At 34.0% G+C, this 23,996-nt stretch overlaps 1 long non-coding RNA gene across 1 annotated transcript in view; it reads left to right on the forward strand.

Annotated features, from left to right (window-relative positions):
* LOC136025436 (uncharacterized) overlaps positions 1-23,996 on the forward strand; it is a 222,620-nt gene that overhangs the window by 76,947 nt on the left and 121,677 nt on the right. The window lies entirely within an intron of this gene.

Raw genomic sequence — 23,996 nt, forward strand, 5'->3', positions numbered from 1 at the left:
TTTACGCTAAAGTATTTTTAGTAATTTCAACAATTTATTCTACGGCTGATTCAGGCTGAATATCTGATTCAGGGTTATTCTTAAATAATTGGGACAAAATAAGCTTTAGTGTAAAGAGCCAGGTATTATAGAGAGGACAAACCCCCTCATATATATAATAAAAATATACGAATATAGAAATTTGTTACGTATGTTAATTTTTAAGTTACGTATATATTTAACTAATAAAAACGTTCATTAAAAATTAAAAGTTCTAGTTGCCTTTTTAAGTAGCCAAAAAATTGGAGGGCAACTAAACTTCCTCCTCCACAATTTTTTTTCAAAATTTGTCTGATCAAAACTAAGAGAATGCCATTTAGCGAAAAAAAAGAATTAATCTGCAAATTTCATTTAAATAATTTATGTGCGGAGAGCCAAAATCAAACATGCATTAATTCAAAAACGTTCACAAATTAAATATGAAAAACTAGTTTTTTTAACTGAAAGTTAGGAGCGACATTAAAACTTAAAACTTGGTTTTTAAGATATACTAAAAACATAAGTAGATTTTTGTGATTTTTGATAATATCAAACAGTCCGTGGTAACAAACACAGTAACGTGGTAACGTGGTAAGGAGCGACCCAGCTCAATAGTAAACGAAACTCTAAAAAACGGAATTTTGATACTAAAAGATACATCAAAAGAATTGGATTTTCATGCTGATTTTAAATATATAAGTTTCATCAAATTTAGTCTTTGTCATCAAAAGTTACGAGCCTGAGAAAAATTTGTATTATTTTGGAAAATAGGGGGAAACACCCCTTAAAGTCATAGAACCTTAACGAAAATCACACCATCGCATTCACCGTATGAGAAAAACTCATTGCATAAGTTTCAAGCTCCTATCTACAAAAATGTGGAACTTCGTATTTTTTGCCAGAAGACCGATCACGGGTGCGTGTTTATTTTTTTTTTCCCAGGGGTCATCGTATCGACCAAGTAGTCCTAGAATGTCGAAAGAGGGCTTATTCCAACGGAAATGAAAAGTTCTAGTGCCCTTTTTAAGTGACCAAAAATATTGGTGGGCACCTAGGCCTCCTCCTACGCTCATTTTTATCCCAAAGTCAACGGATCAAAATTTTGAGATAGCCATTTTGTTCAACATAGTCGAAAACCATAATAACTATGTCTTTTGGGCTGACTTACTCCCCCACAGTCCCCAGGGGAGGGGCAGCAAGTTACAAACTTTGACAAGTGTTTGCATACAGTAATGGTTATTGGGAAGTGTACAGACGTTATCAGGGGTATTTTTTTGGTTTGGGGGGGAGGGGTTTGAAGGGAGGGGGCTATGTAGGAGGATCTTTCCTTGGAGGAATATGTCAGGGGGGAAGAAAAATTTTCTGAAGGGGGTGCAAGTTTTTCTAGCATTACTATAAAAAAAACAATGAAAAAATAAACATGAAAAAGTTTTTTTCAATTGAAAGTAAGGAGTAGCCTTAAAATTTAAAAAGAACAGAGATTATTACGCATAAGAGGGGTTCTTCTCCTCCTAAATAACTCGTTCCTTACGCTAAAGTATTTTTAGTAATTTAAACTATTTATTCTACGGCCTTTCTGACTCAGGGGTCATTCTTAAAGAATTGGGACAAAATTTAAGCTATTTTGTAAAGAGCGACGTATTAAAGAGGGGACAAACCCCCTCATATACATAAGAAATATATAAGAATATAGAAGTTTGTTACGTAAGTTAATTCTTAAAGTACGTATATTTTTTAGTAATAAAAATGTTCGTTAAAAATTAAAAGTTCTAGATGCCTTTTTAAGTGACCAAAAAACGGAGGGAAACTAGGCCTCCTTCCCCACCCCTTATTTCTCAAAATCGTCTGATCAAAACTAAGAGAAATCCATTTAGCCAAAAAAAGAATTGATATGCAGATTTCATTTTAACGATTTATGTGTGGTGAGCCAAAATCAAACATGCATTAATTCAAAAACGTTCAGAAATTAAATAAAAAAACTAGTTTTTTTAACTGAAAGTAAGGAGCGACATTAAAACTTAAAACAAAGAGAAATTACTCCGTGTATGAAAGGGGCTGTTCTGTTCTCAACGCCCCACTCTTTACGCTAAAGTTTTTTACTGTTTAATAAAGTAGAATTGAGAGAAAGAGTAAAACTTTAGCGTAAAGAGAGGGGCGTTGAGAAGGGAACAGCCCCTTTCATACACGGAGCAATTTCTGTTCGTTTTAAGTTTTAATGTCGCTCCTTACTTTCAGTTAAAAAAAACTAGTTTTTTATTTAATAAGATACAGGAATGAATCTTTGTGTGTCAAGTATGATGGCTTGACGTTCATCGTGTATTTAGGGTAAGGGATGCCTGATCCTAGGGAAGTTCATTTTTACTCATTATTTTGTAACTCTTTGTAGATTTTATAACGCTAATTTAGAAAAGTAAAAAAGGTACCCGAATATTAGACAAGCAAATGGTAGTATAACCCTTTATTTTAGAAATTAGGTTATTAAAAATCACATTTTAGAACCTGTAGAGTAAAAAATGCTATAGAAAATATATTATGTTTAAAAACAGGTTCCTAAACTATAGAATAAATATGTAAAAACTCAAAATGTCACTTTCATATTCAAAAATATACATTGCATAAAAACAGGTTTCTAAACTATTAAAAAAACAGGTAAACTCAAGGCACCACTTTCATATCCGCGAACAATAGATAATTGTTTTTTTCTAACAAAAGACCAGAAAATGATCTAAAATCGCAAAGAAAATTTTAGTTAGAGGTAGCAAAAATGGTACAGATAGTAGAGATAAAAAGAAATAAGGAGAGAAGTCGGGTTCTAAAACAACAGAGATAAAAAGAGAATAGTAATTTTTAAATACAGTAGAAATCTTAATATTGGCGTGGCTAGGGTATAGAGTAAAAACGCTTCTTTTAAAATATTAAGAAGGAAAAAAATTGGCAACTGAAAATACGCACAATTGAATTAAAGGAGTTACATTAATATTTGATATGAATCAAACAAAAAAATTAGTTTTTTCAACTGAAAGTAAGGAGCAACATTAAAACTTAAAACAAACAGAGATTATTACGTATTTGAGGGGGTTGGCAGTAGTAATGCCATAAGTCTTTCCACGGGAGCCCTATCCCTGGATTTTACGGAAGCCCTATCCTGTTATTCCAACTACAACCAGATTGTGTTTGTCACGTCGTAGGAAATATTTTCTAAGTGACGCTTCTAAGGTGTTTCTAAGGTGCATGTATCGTAATTGGAGATGAGAGTGATGCAGTTTTGCGTGACTTGTTAGATTTGCTTCAGTATTATTTCTGCATTTGGAGAATAAACATTATATCAGATCCAATTTCATTGGGGATACTAACATCCACTTTCTGAAGGGGGCCCTAACATCCATTTACACCGGGCCTCCTAACATAACCACAGGGAGCCCTATAATCAAATTCAGTCAGGGCCTTAGTGTCTAATTCGACTGAATGGGCTTAGTATAGAATTCTATTGGGGCCCAAGCATTTAATTTCAGCAGGTCCCCTAACCTAAAATTCAATTTAAATTGGGGGCCTTAGCATCCCGTTCCATGGGAACCTAGCATCCAATTTGACTGGGGGCTCTAAAATCTAATTTAATTTGGGCCCCCAACCACCAGGGGTCCTAGAGCCGAATTTCACGGGGGCCCCTAACATCCCATTTCAACAAGGAGCCCTAACATATAATTACAACAGGGTGAAATAAAATCCAATTTCACAGGGCCCCCAACATAACCTAACCAACCGGAGGAGTGGGGCCTAGAGAGCAATTCCACCCACCAGGTACTTATTACGCAATGGATTTCGTTTATCTTTTACTGTTACTTAATAGGACTTGTTACAGTTCATAAATCAAGTAGGGAATCCCCAGTTGTAAATCAGGGGGGGGGGGAAATCATGAGTGATCCGTAATAACGATATACACTTAGGATATTACACAACAATTTAAGACATTTTCTTCTTCGGCATTTTTTTCTGTCAAGGCATTTTCAGGAACCTTTATATTCTAACGGTTTTTATCCCCATTAGGATCTGAAAGGAACATTTCTATCCAATGGAACTTTGCCCTAGATATCTGAACCAGCAGTCTATTTCTAATTTTATGATTTAGGAAATAGATTCTACAAAATAATGTATTGCAGGCAAGGAGAATCCCACTTTCGCGCATACTAGAATGATTCAGCTATTGATTACGTGTATCTGTCACTGCAATAATTCAGATGAATAGGGTAAAATCGATTACTAGAGTGTGGTTATATTTGAAGTGCTGCTGCTTGCTAAGTAATACTTTAAACAGGTATTATAAACCCACACAAAGTCATTCTTTACTTCTTCGCGATATGATCTAACCATTTTGGACGGTCTTTCTTAGAGAATTTCCAGAGATGTTTCATTAGAGAATGATAAAAACGTGTTCAAAACATAGGAAAATACTCCTTCTTTGAGAATTTTTAGAGATATTTTTATAGAGGGTGATCTAAGTTTGTACAAAATATAGGAAAATGGGGACACAAGACATGTGACTTAATTCTATATTTTATTTATTTTTTCTAAGTTTTATTTGATCTCATTTCTCTGCATGTGATGCTAAATGGTTATCCCACCCCCTGGCAAGCAATTCGAAAAAAAGGGGGGGGGTTTAGTAACCAATCACAGAGAGGGGGTGTTATTAAACATAAATTTAAACCAAATTAAAAGTAATTTCTGAAAATTTTTAATGGAATTACTATGTTTCTTTGAGCCACGGCGATGTATATTCACGCCATCGTGACTTTATGTGGCTGCCCATCCCCTAGCGAGCAATTCAAGCAATCCCCTTAACATCTAACTCCACCAAGGCCCTAACAAAGAATTCCAACGGGGGATGGCACAATTAAGTGCTAGTGCAAATCTAGAAGGATTCGATTTTCATTTTTGAGGCAACCGGAAAAGGTAATAGAAGGAGATGCTTATTTTATCCAGAAATGAATCTAACGACACGGTAAAAACTGCTTAATTGACTTCGTTAAGTCATCATGTTGTAGAGGTGCTGCAGGATAAAAAGATGTAATATGATAACCAAAGATAAGAAAGCGACTGATCAGGCTACGGGATGATGATCAGACAATTGATAATCAAACATTTTCCTTACTGTATTGGCGTGCCCTCACTTGATACTGCAATGTGAACCAAGTTGGAAGTTCGCAAGAACATGAAACATACGGAAAATCACACATTTAATCCAAACAGTCAAGACATCGCTCAATAAACCCTTAAATAGTGCTTTACGTGGCGATGCTTCAAAATTTGGCTCCATTCATCAGAAGGCCCACCAAGAAATGGACTCATAATTTTTGACACTTAAGGCACACTCCTTCCCAAATCTACACAAATAGCCACCGACCCTTCTCGATAATAGCTGAAGTTCTATTAAATACAACTTTACACAATTTTTCAAGCTTCATCCGAATCATCTACTCATGTGAAGCGTTAAAATACATGTCTATGTTGCCGTTTGTTTTTTAGGACAATCCATACCCTTAGAAACGAATGCGTTACTGTACGGCATTACAGCCTCTGAAACTGGATTTAAATACGAGTATGGTTTTTCAATAATTCTAAATTAATTGACTATCTCTGAAATCGCACACTATAAATGACTTTCTCTTCGCTAGGATTGTTGTCATGCACTACAATTTGACTGAAAATACCGCTTTGCTAGGGGACACACACTTTTTGGCTAAATAAATGTCTATGTTTACTGTTTTTTTGTAGGACTACCTGCACCTTAAAAAACCAGTGCGCCACCCTACGGCATTACAGCCTCTAAAAGTGGAGGCTCCATACCCGAATAGTTTTTTCGATAATTCAAAATCAATCGACTATCTCAGAATTTTTGTACTATAGCTTTTTGGCCTTCTTTTGGCTACAATTGTTGTTTTACACCACGAAATGACTGAAAACACCACTTTGGTGGGTGGAAGATTTTTGTCTAAAATAAATGTCTATGTTCACCATTGTTTTGTAGGTCTACCTGCACCCTTAGAAGCCAATGCACCACCTACTGCCTCTGAAACAAAACGCTCAATACGTGTATAGTTTTTTCAGTAATTATAATTGCTGATAATGAAATATGAATTGAATGAAATTCAATTTCATTCAATTAATGATTAATGAGAAAAGATATAACAAAACATGAGATAGAAAATTCTATCTCAGAATTTTCACATAATTGGTTTTTGGGATTGTTTTGGCTAGAATCGTCGTTTGGCACCACAAAATGCTTGAAAACAATGTCTTGTTGTGGGACAGTCTTTTTGACCAAAATAAACATCTATGTTAACCGACTATTTCATAGGACTGACTGCATCTTCAGAAACAAATACACCCCCATACAGTATTACTGTCCCTCTAGCACCCCATTCCTAATCATCAACATAATTAGCACCATCATTCTTAAAATATGTTTATGTATATTTTTTTAATAAAGTGATATCCGATTCCACTTCCCGCGCTTCTGACCCGGGTTGCAACGGTTCCACCTTAATTTCTGCAGCTTCCATTTCGGTTCAACTGATTCCAGTCCCATTATGCATTCTCGATCTCAACTAAAAATCTGACGCCGGTTGCATCAGATCCTGATTTACCATTTCTGCCCTTTGATGCCACAGTTCCACTCCCATCAATTTCACTCCAAGTTCCCTCGATACCAAGATTATGTATGCGGCTGTCTCTTTGGTAAACTAAGGCTTACAAACAACACCCTCTACCAAGTATTATAACACATGTGACACTTTTTCGAGCATTTTCATACAAAAATATTCGTTTACACAAAAATAAATCGTTTAAGTTTAATGAAAAAATCGCAATTAGTGTTTCTTCTGATGACTCCTAACATTTGAGGCCAGCATGGCACAATGTACCATTCCCGGTGACACTACGGGTTTTTCAATCCTTCTCCTTCAAAAACAAATTTATAAACTAAAAATGACCATTGTTTTTATTTGAAAAGCGGAAACTTGTCATTTCATTGCTACACTGCGAGGTTCCATGACAATTTCCAGGCCATGACACTCAATGGCTGACTCGATGACGCTGCTCTCTAGCAAGAATTATAACACATATGATATTTTTCGAGCATTCTCTTGCAAAAACATTCGTTTATACTAGAATCGGTCCTTTAAACCTAATGAAAAAATCCTCATTTCCTTTTCTTCTCATGACTCCTAGCAATTGAGTCCAGCTAGGCACAACGTACCAGCCTACCTTCCCCCTCCTTGATATTATTCTGTTACACATTATTACACTTTTTCAGCTTTTTTCACCTTTTATTCCTCAAAAATGAATTTATAGTCTAAAAATGACCATTGTTTTTATTTAAACTACTTGCGTGCTGAAGTTTGTTTGCAAAATTCGTTGCATGTTGATTTTTCTCTTCGCTAAACTTGTAAATTTATTTTGCTCTTCGTGAGACTGATTTTGTTCATGGAACGGATTACATGCTGATTTTGGTCATGGAACTTGTTGCGTGCTAATTTTGTTCGTGGAACTTGTTACGTGCTGATTGTTGCTTGTGACTTGTTGCTTGTTGATTTTTCCGTTTCTCAAAACATGTACATTAATTTTTCTCCTTGTGAAACAGATTCTGTTCATGTAAAATGTTGTTTAATAGTTTTCCTTCGTGGAACTTGTTTCGTTCTGATTTTTGTTCTTGGAGCCTGTTGCGCGCTGGTTTTATGTTTGTTACACTTGTTTTACGTTGATTTTTTCTCTTTGTAAAATTTGCACATTGATTTTTCTCCTCGTCAAACTAATTTTGTTCATGGAGCTTCTTATGTGTTGATTTGGGTTTCTGGATCTTATTCCATGGTGTTTTTTGTTCGTGAAACTTTTACGTTGATTTTTCTCTTTGTTAAACTGATTTTGTTTGTGGGACCTATTGCGTTTTTATTTTGTCCATGAGACTTGTTGCGTAGTGATTTTTGTTCGTAAAACTTGTTTCATGTTAATTTTTCTTTTCGTGAAATTTGTACAGGGATTTTTTCGTCTTTAGACAGATTTTGTTTACGGAACTTGCTGCGTAATGATTTTTTTTTCTCCTCGTGGACCCGATTTTGTTCATGAAAATTTATGCATGCTAATTGTTGTTCGTGGGACTTCCTGTGTGCTGATTTTTGTTCTAGAAACTTTTTGTGTGTTTATTTTTTCTCTTTGTGAAACCTTTACATTGATTTTTCTTCTTGTGAAACTCATTTTGGTTCATATAACTTGTAGTAGTTTAGGTTTTAAGTAAAGATTTAAGTTAAATTTTAGTTACGGCAATACAACCTCTGAAACTGGGGTTAAATACTTTGGTTAAAATACTTGGGGTTAAATACTTTGGGGGAGTATACTTTTTCAATAATTCTAAATCAATAGACTATCTCTGAATTTTCACACAATGTATTTTGGCTTTATCTTGGCTAGAATTGTTGTTTTGCACCACAAATCGTGGTGCACCACAAATTGTCGTGCACCACAAAGGTTTATTTTTAAGTAAAAAAATCAATTAAAAAAACGTTCCATCGAGTGATATGAACAACATTTAAAATGACCAAAAAATAATTTTTTCTCTGATTTAGACTCCCTCGCTTTTGATAAGGTCCTCAATCTGTGTACTAATGTTTTTCAGTGCTTCAAATAAGTTTTTTATTACAATTCCATGGCTCTTATATTTACAATTGTTTTTTCTTTATAAAATTGGGCCAAAATGAGAAATTTTGGCGTAAAATACTTAATACTTAAACAAGAAATGGTTTTGCTCTAATGCCCAAAAACAACAATATTGAGATTTCCACTTTATTTAAAACTGCTAATCTATTTTTTCTCTCTCACAGACTTCTTTCTACCTCTCTGCTTCTTTTCTCTCTGCATCTTTTTTGGTTTCTCTGCTACCTCTATTTTTCCGTTACTTCTGAATAAACTAGTTTTTGCAACTCTCAATATATTTTTGTCTTTCGTAAAAACAATATTCTGTCGTCCACCGATACAAAAGTGATATCTAGAGTTTTTAACTAGTTGTTCTATAGTTTAGAAACAAGTTTTATTCAATATATTTATTTTTGGATATGAAAGTAATATCTTGAGTTCTTACCTATTTATTGTATAATTAGTAAACCTGTTTTTATTGATATATGCTTTCTATAATAGTTTTACTCTATTGGTTCTAGAAAATTATTTAAAGATTATAACTTTCAATAAAAAGTATTAACCATCCATTTTGTGATATATTATTCAAGTATCTCTTTTACTTTTCCAAACTAATGTTGGAAATTCCAAGAAGTTTAAAAAAAATTGAGCAGCAATTAACTTCTTGAGGATCAGGCATCCCTAACTCACCTACACAATGAACCACAAACCATAAAACGTGACGCACAAAGATTTATTCCTTTACATTACATTATAAAATATCAACAAAATCTACTTATTTTTTAAGTCGAGCTTCAAATCATGTTTTATTTTATTGATCTGTCTTACTAACTATATTTCTTACAAGTTTTTTTTCTTTTTAAGTACAAATACGAATTTGGACCCCCTTTGAAGACCAGAACATAATTTGCACTTTTCAGAAGTATGTAAACTTTTCTTTCCGTATATTCACGGCTTCAGGTACTCAAAGGTATTCCATATGCCACCATTCAATTCTCTCATTTTAAAACCTGGAAGTCTTAAATGTCGGCCGTAGATTTGTTTGAATGAGTCACAAGAGGGATTTTATGGAATGATGTCACAATGAAGATCATTCCAGATGAAGTTCTTCCTTCATTACTCGGTTTTCGGCATGTCCTCCTTATAATAATTGGATCGGTCTCTTTACTTCAAGTCTGCCTTGTTAAATTGGATAAAGGGGGAACAATATGACAGAGCCTGTTTAAGGAAGGTGAATTTATGTAATTTTAAAACTTGCCATCGACACTGCATAAAGCCTTGTATTTACAGGGTAGGGCGAGTTATCTCTTTAGGAGCCCACTAAATGGAATCTTATCCTCCTGTGTCTTTGAAAGTAGGTTTTGATTTTGTGCCTATTGCTTTGCTCAGATGGCCTTCTTACACTGGGTGTTAAATGAAGGCTTGTCTCAGTTGAACGCCTGGATCTACTTCAAGGGGACATGTTTTTCAACAGAGTCAATTGTGGCCTGCTAGTAGTTATCTGTAATTTGAAAAAAATAGTGACGAAGCCCACACTGCCTTTCCATAACAAACAATAAAAACTATTTTTAGTTTCCATAACAAACTATTCAAGACAGTGGAAATCAATTCTATGAATATTTCAGCCCTATGTCCAAGGGCCGTCTTCAGCATAATACGAGAACGAGAGAGAAAATATGTATATATAAATAAACTTACATTAAAAGGTGAGAATTAAAACTAATAATGTTTTTTTTTAATCTTTTTAAAAATACAGCCCTAGCGTCCTTACTTCAACGAAGTTCAAACAGGACCGACAAAAATAATGAAAAAGTGAGATGATAAATTCATTGAAACTAAAGAGAACAAAGTGATTAAATGCAATTTCCCAGAGCCAACCTTACTTTTTCAGCAGCCTGTCTCAAGGGCCTTTTCGTAACTGGTTCAACACTATTATAAATGGGTTGAGTAAAATATTTTGTCAGATCATTTTTAATTAAATTTTAGCATAAAGAATTTAGTGAGTACTCCCCAAGTCCCTGTTCAAAGAAATATTATTATTTATTTTGAGACTAATTTCGATTGATTTCCGAACCACCTGTTTTATCCCCAAATCGTTACTGATAAGTGAAGATTTTTCAAAAAGTATCGTGTGGGAGGGATTATGAAATATATGGCAACCTAAAGCAGAATCAAAAGAGTTGTTGGGAGTATTTGAAATTAATGCCTTGTCTATGTCTTTTTTATGCTGTTTTAACCGTTTTTCTAGATTCTGATGAGTCCTATATATAATATATATATATATATATATATATATATATATATATATATATATATATATATATATATATATATATATATATATATATATATATATATATATATATATATATATATATATATATATATATATATATATATATGTTTTGCTAATGACAGCCCTTGAAGATAGGGCGAAATATTCATTTAAAAATAGAATTCCATTGTCATGCAAAACTAATTCCCTATTGTTCATCTTATTATGGATGTTTATGATGGAAAGGCATTTTTTCTTTGTTGCCATTTACTTCTTCAATACCAGAATTAAAATCTATTATTCTACTGCATATCATATATATGCCATGATAGTTTTACACCTGGAATTTGATTTAACTTTATTTCTGCAAATTTTTGATTTAATGGAGTTCTTTTAATTTCTTTCAAAACTTATAGTAGAAAAAGTTGTTTTAATTAAATTCTGTCTGTTTTTAATTAAGTAAGTCTTTATAAGGAACAGTAGTATAAAAGTCCCTTATTTTTTGTATGTCAAACAGTACGTGGTAGTAAATTGTATGTAAGGAGTAATAGGGCTCAATAGCAACCAAAACTATGAGAAAAATAATAACCACAAACTTTGAGTCTTGATAACAATAGACAAACTAAAAAATAAGAATGTTGATTTTTATTCCTAGTAGATAAATTTTATCAATTTTAATATTACCCATCAAAAGTGTTAAGAACCATCAAAATGGTTACGATCAAAGTTGGGTAATCTTACCCATCAAATATTTGCAATGTGTGTGAAAAAAGAGGAAAACCCCCCCAAAAAATCAAGTGATCCTAATAAAAATTTAACCATCTGATTCAAAATATCAGAAAACCCTGTTGTATAGGTCTTAAGCTCTTATATGCAAAATGTGGAATTGTCAAAAACAAGTTCATAGTAGCTTGTTTATTTATTTGTTTTTTGGTTTATATGTTTTTGGTTTTTCCCAGGGGTTTTGTATCAAATCAGTCATCCTAGAATATTGAAAGCGAGCTCATTTCATTGTAAATCAGAAGTTCTAGTGTCCTTTTTAAATGATCAAACATATTCCAGAACAACTACCACCCTCCCTTCCACGTTTCCTTTTTCCCCGAATACAAAGTCATCTGATCGAAATTTTGAAAAAGCTATTTATTTCAGAATAGTCAAAAGATTTGAAAACTATGTCTTTGAGGATTACTTGACCCCCCTCACACTCGCCTGGGAGGAGACATTACCAGTTGGGACCTTAAAGGTCTAATGTCGTCAAGCTTACTTTAAATATTTTATAAACACACTTTTCGGGTAAGGGGCATGTTTTTTTGGTTGGAAAGCGGATAAGTAGTGCTATTTGTTACTTTTCTAAATATAGTGTTTTGTTTGGAAATATATGACAGATTTTCAAGGGGGAGGGGAAATGTTTTCTGGGGGATTAGTTCTAGGAGAAATTTCTTGAAAAAGGGAAAGAGATTCCTGGGATTATTTGAGAAAAAAATAAAAAAATAAAATTTAATTTATATGGCAAAGAGAATCTTCTAGAGGGAATTGTCCAGGTAAAGTTTTAACGAGAAAAAAGTTTTCCGGGAAAGACTTTAAGAGGTGAAAAGGGATATGAGCTAGGGTGAACTATTTGTAAGAAAATTATTCCCGCAGAAGGTATTTCCAGGAGGTGGATTTTCATGCAGAGAAAAGGTTACACTTTTACCATTGATGTTTAAAAGGTATGGATTAAAAATATCTCTAGAAACCCATTATATACAAAAATAGATGTCTACTAAAATTAAAAAGCAAAATCAAGCTTTAAACGAACAAAAACTATTTTATATAGGAGGGGATTTACTGCCACTCCCTAATTTCTAGCTGTTTACGCCAAAGTCTCTCATTTTTGTCCCTATCTATAAAAAAAATCCTAAAAAAAGATAAAAAAAGATAGAAAAATAATATAAAAAAAGAGAGATTCATTCGAAATGAAAAGCTTATTTGAAGAACTGATGAACATTAATATATAGACCGAGGCTTTATGAAGGGGAAGTCTAAATCACAACGCAAAATACTTTTTGTTCATTTTAAACAGTACTCCTTTCAATAAATGGTGCAATTTTAAGTACAATTTTTTCCTTAATAATTTACAAAAAGTTGTTTTACTCTATTGCCAGAAAACAGCAATATTAAGATTTGACCTTTATTTAAAAGTTCTAATCACTTTTCTTTTTCTTAGACCCCCCCCTGTCGACTTTTCTCCCTATTTTTTTCTTTGTCTATTTTTTTTGTTTCTATGCTATCTCTATATTTTTGTTTCTTCTGAATAAACTCATCTTTGCGAATTTCAATACTTTTTTGTGCTTTGCTAAAAAAAAAACAGTATTTTGTCGTACGTGGATATAAAAGTGATATCTAGAGTTTTTAACTAGTTGTTCTATAGTTTGAAAACAGGTTTTGCAAAATATATACTTTTGGATATGAAAATGATAACCTGAGTTTTTGCCTCTTTGTTGCATTATTCAAAAATCAGTTCTTATACACATTATGGTTTCTACATGGGTTTTTGCTCTATAGGTCCAAAAAAAATGCTTTAAAAGGATATAACTTGCTATAAAAGTATTAACTTTCCATTTTGTGATCTATTATTCGGATACCTTTTTTACTTTTTCAAAATAATTCGTAATATCCAAGAAGATTTAAAAATTCTGAGTTAAAATAAACTCATTGAGGATTAATCATCCCCTACCTTACCTATACAATCAACCACAAGCCATAATATTTGACGCTCATTGAATTCTTTCTATATATTATATTAACACAAAATCACAGAGTATAATTAATTACTTAATCACTTAATTACTTATTTACGTAATTATTTTTAATTTTATTCATGTTTTACTAGCTATATTTCTGATAAACATTTTGACTCTATGTGTAAATATAAATTTAAACTCCCTTTGAAGACCAGAACACAATATGCACTTTTATGAAGAAAGTACATATTTTATTCCTATAATCACGGCTTCAAGCGCTTAAAGGTATCTGAAATGCCACTTCCGTCCCTAGAAAGCAGAGCAAACCTGCCAGCACACCTCATAGTGGTGAGAGGGTTCAAACATCACCTAGCTTCCCGACAAGCAAACTGACGGCTAATGTGCTCTGAGCGACCCCTAGGAGTGGGGGCCCTGCGGTTAATCATACCCACGGAGCATCTAGATCTATGTCGAATATGTCTAATATAAGAGCGAATTGGGCTACGGCATTCCCGTCTTTAAGCAATGCTACATAGTTGGCGACCTCGTCGAAAAGTGAGCTATCTACCATCTTATCAAGGAGACAAGGCCTAAATATTGGCCCCTGGAACTTCGTTTCCATCAAACGCTCACTAAAGACTTTAGTTTCAGTGCCCAAATTAATTTAACCGTCCACAAGGCTAATGCAAGCCTTCAGACACTTACCAAAATGAGGCGTTTTGGTTGTGATACTGAAAGTCTTCTCCATGCCTACATGTGTTATGTTCGCCCGTTGCTCGAGTACGCGTGCCCAGTGTGGAGTCCATCTGCAATCCGCACAGCGTACCTAATACGCGACATGGAGTGCGTCAAGAAAAGAGCAACAAGGATTATACTCCGAAACCGTGACATACCCTATGATCAAGCAATCGCCAAATAAAATTTATCTCCATTTAAAGTCCGGCTTGAACACCTTATTCAGCAATTTGGGAAATCCATCCCAGCCAATAAGAGCCACCGATCAATACTACCCGAACCAGCCCCTCCCTATAGCCTAACTCGGTTACAAAATAAACTTGTACCCCCTAAAGTACGAACTAATCGTTACACAAACTCATTTGTGCCTTTCTTCAAATCAGTTTTTAATGTTGAGTCGTAGTGTGTGATTTTTGTTTAAATGTATGATTTTTGTGAAAAAACTGAATTTAGCTATGCTACGATAGTTTTTAAATATACCGATCTCTCTCTCTCTCTCTCTCTCTCTCTCTCTCTCTCTCTCTCTCTCTCTCTCTCTCTCTCTCTCTCTCTCTCTCTCTCTCTCTCTCTCTCTCTCTCTCTCTCTCTCTCTCTCTCTCTCTCTCTCTCTCTCTCTCTCTCTCTCTAACGCAAGCCTTCGTAGCTGAAATGCAATAAATATGAAAAATTGTTAATATTTTAAGGAACAAATATTAGCATATGTATACTAATATTTAAAGCTCCAGAAACTTATTAATACAAAAACAAATTTCTACTAAAAGTGAAAAGCATTATTAAAACTTAAAACAAACAGAAACTACATTATATAAGAGGGGTGCCACTTCCAAATGTCTAGCTGTTTACACCAAAGTCTTACATTTTGGTCAAAGTCTCTAATTCACGCCAAAGTCTCATATTTGAGAAGCAGCCTGAGGAAATTTCCGTTATTTTCTAAAAAAAAAGAAGGATACATCGCCTAAGAGCCACATAATCTTAATGAAAATCACACCAAAAGATCAAATGTATCATAAAATTCTACTGTAGAGTTTTCTAGCTCCTATTAGCAAATTAAATAAAAAACATTTTTTTTAAAATTTTAAAAAGTTTTTTTTAACTCAAAGTAAGGAGCGACATTAAAACTTAAAACGAACTGATATTACTTCATATATGAAAGGGGCTGCTTCCTCATCAACGTCCTGCTCTTTACACTAAAGTTTGGCTCTTTCTCTCAACTCTACTTTTTAAAACAGTAAAAAAAGTCTTTGCTATCTCCATCTTTTTCGATACTTTTGAATAACCTTTTCTTTGCGTCTTTCAATACCTTTTTTGTCCTTTGTAAAAAAAAAAAAATATTTTGTCGTAAGTGGATATAAAAGTCTAGAGATTTTAACTACTTGTTCTATATCTTAGACACCAGTTTCATTCATTGTATAATTTTAGCTATGAAAATGATATCTTGGGTTCTTACCTATTAGTTGTGTTAAATTGAAACCAGTTTTTATACTGAATATTTTTTCTATATTAGTTTTAACTCTAGAGGGTCTAAGACATGATTTAAAAGAATGTAACTACCTATTAAAAGTATTAGCCTTCCATCTTTTTATTTATTATTCGGGTATCTTTTTACTCTTTCAAAATAATGTCATATTATCCACGAAAAAAAATTGAATGGAAATTAACTTCTTTAGGATCAGGCATCCCTTACCCCACCCATTCAATAAACCACAAGCCAAAATACTTGACGATCAAAGATTTGTTCCTATATATTATACAATAAGAAATCAAAAGAATCTACTTATTTATTTCATGAAACTTTAAATAATTTTTTATTTTATTGATCTGTTTTACGAACTACATTTCTTCTAATCTTTGTGACTCTTTAAGAGCAAATAAAAATTTGCACCTTCTGTTAAAAGTAGAAATTAATTTGCACTTAAATTAAGAAAGTAAATTTTTTAATTCTTATATTCACGGCTTCAGGTACTTAAAAGTATCTGATATGCCACTATTCAACTCCATCGTTTTTAAACCCTGATGTTTTAAATGTATGTTCAACTTTCTTTTTGAAGGAGTCAAAAGAGGATTTTTCAAATTATGACCCCATGAAAATCATTCCAGATAGAAGTGCAACGCGGATGAAGCTCTTCCTCAACTACTCGAATCTTAGCATGTCCTCCTTAAGATAATTGGATCGATCTTATTACCTTCAGGTCTGACTTTTTGGATGGATAAAGGAGGGGTTGGGGCAATTTGAGAGAGTTCGTTTGAAGTAGTTGAAATAGTGTACTTTTAGAAAACAGTCATCGACGCAACATAAAACCTTTAGTTTTTAACGGAAGAGCGAGTCGTTTGTAGAGACGCAGTACACTTTGTTTGGTCGATTCTAGATCTTCTAGAGTTGTAGTAACAGTGTTTTATAGGCATCTGCATGTAACGGACATCCTTATTCATTTCAAGGTCAAATACAGCGTTTTCTGAACTGGGATAATAGGGTGTATGGAAGACTGTTTCTGCAGCAAAAAGTCACTCTGAGTCTCTCTTTACAGTTTCATACTTAATTTTTGAAAATGAAACTTTGGTGTTCACTTGGCAACTTTTATCGGGTAATAAGAAGCTCATTTGTTTTCGATTCATTAAAGTAGATCATTTTTGCATCATACAGCTTTTCAATTTTATGAAGATCCATTTTTGCCGAATGGAAGGCTTGTTTTAGGTCTTCGTGGTTATAATTTCTCGCGCTAATGTCAGCATAGTTAATCAGAGGGCGTGCAATGTTGTCTCCCATGTCATTTATTCAGATACGGGAAAGTGAAGGTCCCAAGCTGCTACCTTGGGGAGCCCCTACTTTCACTGAATAATCGTGGGAAATAAACCCATTGATGACGACCCGCAGTGAACGATCTGAAAGAAAAACTCCCATCAACTCTTAGCTGAAATCCACAGACACCACAAGCATGGAGTTTTTTCAGTAGGCCACAGTGCCCTACTTTTTCAAAAAACTTTGCCAATGTTGAATGGCAATAGCTTAATGCCATACTTCCTTTCCAGCAGCTTAGTCCAGTCCTTATGCAGTAAACAGTAAAAACAGTTTTTAATTGTTTTAAAAAGTAGAATTTTGGCAAAGAGTCAAACTTTAGCGTAAAGAGAGAGGGACTGTGGAGGGGACAACCCATTTCATATACGGAGTAATTTCTGTTCGTTTTAAGTTTTAATGTCGCTCCTTACTTTCAGTTAAAAAAACTAGTTTTTTTTATTTAATCACGTGCAAGGACGACATTGTGGTCACATTTGAAAGCATGAGCTTCTACCTTAAAGGAGTCAGGGTGATATTTAAGGAAAGGCAACACAAGAAGATCCATTTTGGCCATAACACCAGTTAAAATCGACAAGTTGTTCCAGCCTGTATGAGAGAGATCGATCATACAATTACAATCCCATCTTGCAGGTATTTTTTGCTTCAACCTGCTAACATGGACATTGCAACATGCTATGATGGACGTAGAAGTCTCCACGGAGGATAATAGCAAACTTAACGTACTTGCTCCAAATGTAATTAAGGGAGACCTCAAGGCTTCAAGGCAGCAGATAATTCGGCAAGTTGGAGGGTTATACACAGCACCAAATTTCAAAGACATATTTGGGAGTGTCACCCTAACCAACAGAGCTTTTTTGATTTCTTAATCCTTTATATTTGGGTTGAAATATGGTATATGGTTATGTACATAAGCAGCAACACCTCCTCCTCCGTAGTTGGTACAGTCACTTCGTTCTTGATTTTACCTTTAGACCGTGTATCCTTGTATAGCAGCCTCACTGCTCTGTGGGTCATGGAGAAGATTGGTCTTAGTTGTGCAAATGATACATGGTTTGACAGTGTTCACTGAATATAGGAATTGGTCAATATTTGATCTGAGACTATGTATATTGTAATTTTCCACCATAAACTGGTCTGTTTGGATGGTTAGTGGACATGTTAAAGTTTTTTTTACAAAAGGTCTGTTTTTGTCCGAGGCTTATCATTATTGTCAAGCAAAACCAGGTAAATAAGATTTGCCAGGTGTTTAGCCTAAACTAGTCATTGGGTTTACTGCCATGTGTCATTATACAGAGAAGAGTACAAGAATGTATCAATTACTGCATGCTCTTCATGGAGGTGGTACCCTATTCAGGGTTAAGATTCGGCATAAGAACCTCCCTTCCGGAAAACATCTGAAACGTTTCCATTTCTATGACTCAAATAAATAAAAAATTACCAAAACTTTAAGGAAAAATATTAGTATATGCGTAATAAACTTAAAATCTACATTAATTTGTATTTTTGCTTCTTTTTTCAGTAAAGGGCAAATTATGTTCTCGTCTTGAGAAGGCAATGGGGAAAGGGAAAATTTCTTTTACTATTGAGAAGAAATGAGGGTTTGCAATCCCTAACCATGTAAATTTTTACTTGTTTTGAGTTTACAAGTTTAATGTGGGCATCTGTGGTAGTTTTACGCCTGGAAGATTATTTATTATGAAAACAAAGAGAATTTTCCGCAGGGAATTGTCTAGAAGAAATTTTATCAAGGACCAAATGGTCAGGTGAAAACCTTAAGAGGAGAAGAGGTAATTAAACTACGATGAGCTTTTTTCGGCAGTCCTGGATTCTGCAAAAGGAAAAGTTTGCCCCCAAGATTCAGCATGCTTCGGCTAAGAGTTGACGGAGGAATGTCAAGGAGCCCTTACAATAATCCAAAGGGACTTAAATTACTTTTTTACTTATCGACTGGACACTGATTCAAGATCCCCAGAAAAAGGTTGAAGCTCTTGCTTAAGCTTTTACGGAATTCTTGAATCTGTAAGAAGACGGTAGAAAAGATCTAAATTTGTTGGACCAAACCTGTACTCTCCTTTATCGTGTATATTTTTCAGCTCCAAAAATCTTCTCTATTTTGCAGAATCTTGATGTGACCGAAGCCACAGGTCCTGAAAATATACCAAAGATTGTCCTAAAATTATGAAGCGCAAAACTAGCTTAACCATTGTCATTGCTTTTTAGGATAGGCTTTCACTTTAAAACCATTCTATAAACATCTAACGAGACTGAAGTACAACAGGCATTTCAGCTTTCTATCCTGTGCTGGTAAAGTCTATGAGAACCTCTCCAATAAGAAATTTTGACAGTTTTTGGAATCAAATGACCTATTAGGCGATTACCAATTTGGGTCCTGAAGGAATCACTCAGCATTAGACTGCCTAGCTGCCCAGCATAGGAATTGGATTGAACGACTAGAAAGGGAGTATAACATTAAGTTTTTGTCATTCAACATTGTCAAAGTTTCAACAGAGTATGGCACTGTGACTTAGTGAAGAAAACCCATGCTTGTGGTATTTGTCTGTTAAGACTTTCTGAGAATTTTCTTTCAGATCGTTCACTGCAGTTCGTCTTCGACAGTTTTTATCCACGACTATTCAGTAGAAGCAGGGGCTCCCTAAGGCAGCGTCTTGGGACCTACAATTTTCCTTATCTAAATAAATTACATGGCAGACAACCTGGCAAGCCCCTTCATCACTTTTACGACGATGGCGAGACAAACTAAGGCATCTTTAAGCAAAAACACCAAAAACAAGACTGCCATTCCCCACAGATAGATTTTTATAAAATTTAAAAGTGTCTGATACAAGGATAATCAACTTTAATGCATCAAAAACATCGAAAACTTGCATCGAAAGCATCAAAAACTTCTTATTACCCGATGAAAGGTGCCAAGCGAACACCTATTTCTCGTTTTAAAAAATGATATATGAAACTTTAAAGAGAGTTGACGAGATTCAACGAGAGTTGACGAGATTAAAAAATGATATATGAAACTGTAAAGAGAGTTGACGAGATTCGTCTAATACGAATTGAATTCTCCACCAATTTTTCTTGGAATACCCACCTTGAGTTGGTAACAAAGTCCTGTGCAAGAAAGCTCAGAGTGACTTTTTGCTGCAGAAATAGTCTTCCATCCCAATTGTCCCAGTTTAGAGGTGCTGTATTTGAACTTGAAATAAACAAAGGTATCCGCTATGTGCAGATGCCCCTAAAACACTGTTACTACAACTCTAGAGGATCTAGAATAGGCCAAAAATTGTGAATAACGTTTCTACAAATGACTCGCTCTACCCTCTAAATTAAAAGTTGGCTGTAGCATATATGACAGCTTTCTAAAATTGAATTAATTCACCTACCTCAAACGCACTCTCTCAAATTTTTCCTAACCCCCCTCCCTTTATCCTTCGAACAAGCTTGACCTGAATGTAAAGGGATCGATCCAATTATATAAAATAGGCCATGCCAAGAACCGAGTAATGATGAAGAACTTCATCCAGCGTTGCACTTCCATCTGGAACGATTTTCATTAGGATATTATTCTAGAAAATACCTCTTTTGACACTTTCAAGGAATTTAGAACACACTTTTAAAACCACAAAGTTTAATAACGACGGAATGGAATAGTGGAATATCAACTACTTTTAAGTACCTGAAGCAATGAATATAAATAAAATATGAAGTTTCTTAATTTTGGCGCAAATTAAATATCTGGTCTTCGAAAGAGATGCAAATTTACATCTACTCACAAAAGTTTACACAAAGTTTACACAAAGTCACAAAGTTTACAAGAAGTAATGTTAACAAAACAAGTCGAATAACATCAAGGTTGCTTTTTAAGTTATATTAACAATATAAGTAGATTGCCTTGATTTTTGATAATATAATAAATATGAATCAATCTTTTTGCGTCAAGTATATTGGCTTCTGGTTCATTGTATAGGTGGGGTAGGGGATGCCTGATCCTTAACAAGTTAATCTCTACTAATTTTTTTTAATCCTCGTCGATTTTACGACACTATTTTGAAAAAGTAGAAAAGATATCCGAATAATAGATCAAAAGTAGGAAGGTTAATACTTTTTATAGGAAGTTACATTCTTTTAAATCATATTTAAGAACATTTAGATTAAAAACTGATATAGAAAATATATTATTTATAAGCTGATGGATGGAATAATCGGGATGGTTGAAAGGTAATTTTTGTAGCAAAAAGTCACTCTGAGCTTTCTTGGGCAGGAGTAATTTCTACCCAATTTTTTTTAATCTTCGTGGATTTTAAGACATTATTTTGAAAAAGTAAAAAAGTTACTCAAATCATAGATCAAAAGATGGAAGGTTAATACTTTTTATTGGATGTTACATTCTTTGAAATCACGTTTTAGAACCTTTAGAGTAAAATCTAGTATAAAAAATGTATTATTTATATAAACTGGTTTCTAAATAATACAACTAATAGGTAAAAACTCAAGATATTACTTTCATGTTAAAAAATATAGGTTGTAAAAAACTGCTTTTAAGCTATAGAACAACTGGTTAAAAACTCTATATATCAGGTGAATAAAGAAGACCGCTATTTGCTGGTGCTCGTATAACACTGTTAGCACCACTAGAGAAGATTCAGAGCAGGGTAAATAGAAATGGATGTGCCTCTACATACGACCTGGTCCACCATTGAAATTGAAGGCTTGATGCACCGTTGATTACTGTTTTCTAGAAGGAAATGAATTCCTCTCCCTAAAACAAGCTATTTCGCATTTACCCCCCTTTATCTAGCCATAGGCACGGTGTTCGAACCAACAAGAAGAAGGATCAAAGTTCGATCAAATTATCTAAAGGAGGAAAACCCCCATAACCGAGTACTTGAGCAAAAACTTCATGCAGCTTTGCAGTTCTATCGGGAAGAGTCTTCCCGGTTGCGTTATTTCAGCAAATACCTCTGTTGACTCCTTCCAAAGATGGTTAGGCAAAATGTTAAATTTTTAGGTTTCAAAATGAGGTAGTTGAGTGGTGAAATAACAAAAGCCTTTAAGTACATTAAGCCGTGACTAAAGAAATAAAAAAAAATCACTTTCGCTTTTTACAAAAAATAACAGTGTAAATTATGTTCTGGTCTCCAATGAGGGTACAAATTTGTGTTGGCTCTTAAACAGTGATAAAGTTTATCAGAAATACAGTTAATGAAACACCTATCATAAAAGATTTAATAACTATAAAAGTATATGCCCTTGATTTTTCTTTTTTAATATATAGGAATAAATCTTTGTTTGTCAAGTCTTATGGCTAATCGTTCATATGAAATTTTTTTTAACTCTTTGTGGATTTGACAATATTATTTTAGAAAAGTAAAAAAGGCATCCTAATAATAAATCAAGAGATAGTAGGTTAATACTTCTTATAGGAAGTTGTATTCATAAGAAGTACATTCTTGAACCTATAGAGTAAAATTGTTATTGAAAATATATTATGTATAAAAAACAGGTTTACAAACTATAGAACAAAAAAGTAAAGACTCTTGATATCACGTTCATATTCAAAGATATATATAGCATAAAAACAGGTTTCTAACACTATAGAAAAACTAGTAAAAATTCAAGATGTCTCTTTCATACCTGTGTTCGACGAAATGTGCAAAAAAAAACAAACAAGAAAATGCTGCAAAGACAAGATTGGTCAGAAGTAATGAAGATGATAAGGTAGGAGAAAAAGAATTCTTCATTTTTAAAGAGTTCCCCAAAACTATTTCTAGGGGGAATTATCTTTCTTTTGACAAAAAAGTCAAATTTCACATTTTGTACATAGGAGTTTGATGCAAAAACTTTTTAAGTACAAATACGAATTTGGACCCCCTTTGAAGACCAGAACATAATTTGCACTTTTCAGAAGTATGTAAACTTTTCTTTCCGCATATTCACGGCTTCAGGTACTCAAAGGTATTCCATATGCCACCATTCAATTCTCTCATTTTGAAACATGGAAGTCTTACATGTCTGCCGTAGATTTGTTTGAATGAGTCACAAGAGGGATTTTATGGAATGATGTCACAATGAAGATCATTCCAGATGAAGTTCTTCCTTCATTACTCGGTTTTTGGCATGTCCTCCTTACAATAATTGGATCGGTCTCTTTACTTCAAGTCTGCCTTGTTGAATTGGATAAAGGGGGAACAATATGACAGAGCTTGTTCAAGGAAGGTGAATTTATGTAATTTTAAAGCTTGCCATCGACACTGCATAAAGCCTTGTATTTACAGGGTAGGGCGAGTTATCTCTTTAGGAGCCCACTAAATGGAATCTTATCCTCCTGTGTCTTTGAAAGTAGGTTTTGATTTTGTGCCTATTGCTTTGCTCAGATAGCCTTCTTACACTGGGTGTTAAATGAAGGTTTGTCTCAGTTGAACGCCTGGATCCACTTCAAGCGGACATGTTTTTCAAGAGAGTCAATTGTGGCCTGCTAGTAGTTATCTGTAATTTGAAAAAAATAGTGACGAAGCCCACACTGCCTTTCCATAACAAACAAATAAAAAGTAGAAACAATAGGGAAAATCTTTTCAAGACAGTGGAAATCAATTCTGTGAATATTTCAGCCCTATGTCCAAGGGCCGTCTTCAGCATAATACGAGAACGAGAGAGAAAATATGTATATATAAATAAACTTACATTAAAATGTGAGAATTAAAACTAATAATGTTTTTTTTAAACTTTTTTAAAAAACAGCTTTAGCCTCCTTACTTCA

The sequence above is a fragment of the Artemia franciscana genome, chromosome 3, assembly GCF_032884065.1.
Source record: "Artemia franciscana chromosome 3, ASM3288406v1, whole genome shotgun sequence".
Classification (NCBI taxonomy): domain Eukaryota; kingdom Metazoa; phylum Arthropoda; class Branchiopoda; order Anostraca; family Artemiidae; genus Artemia; species Artemia franciscana.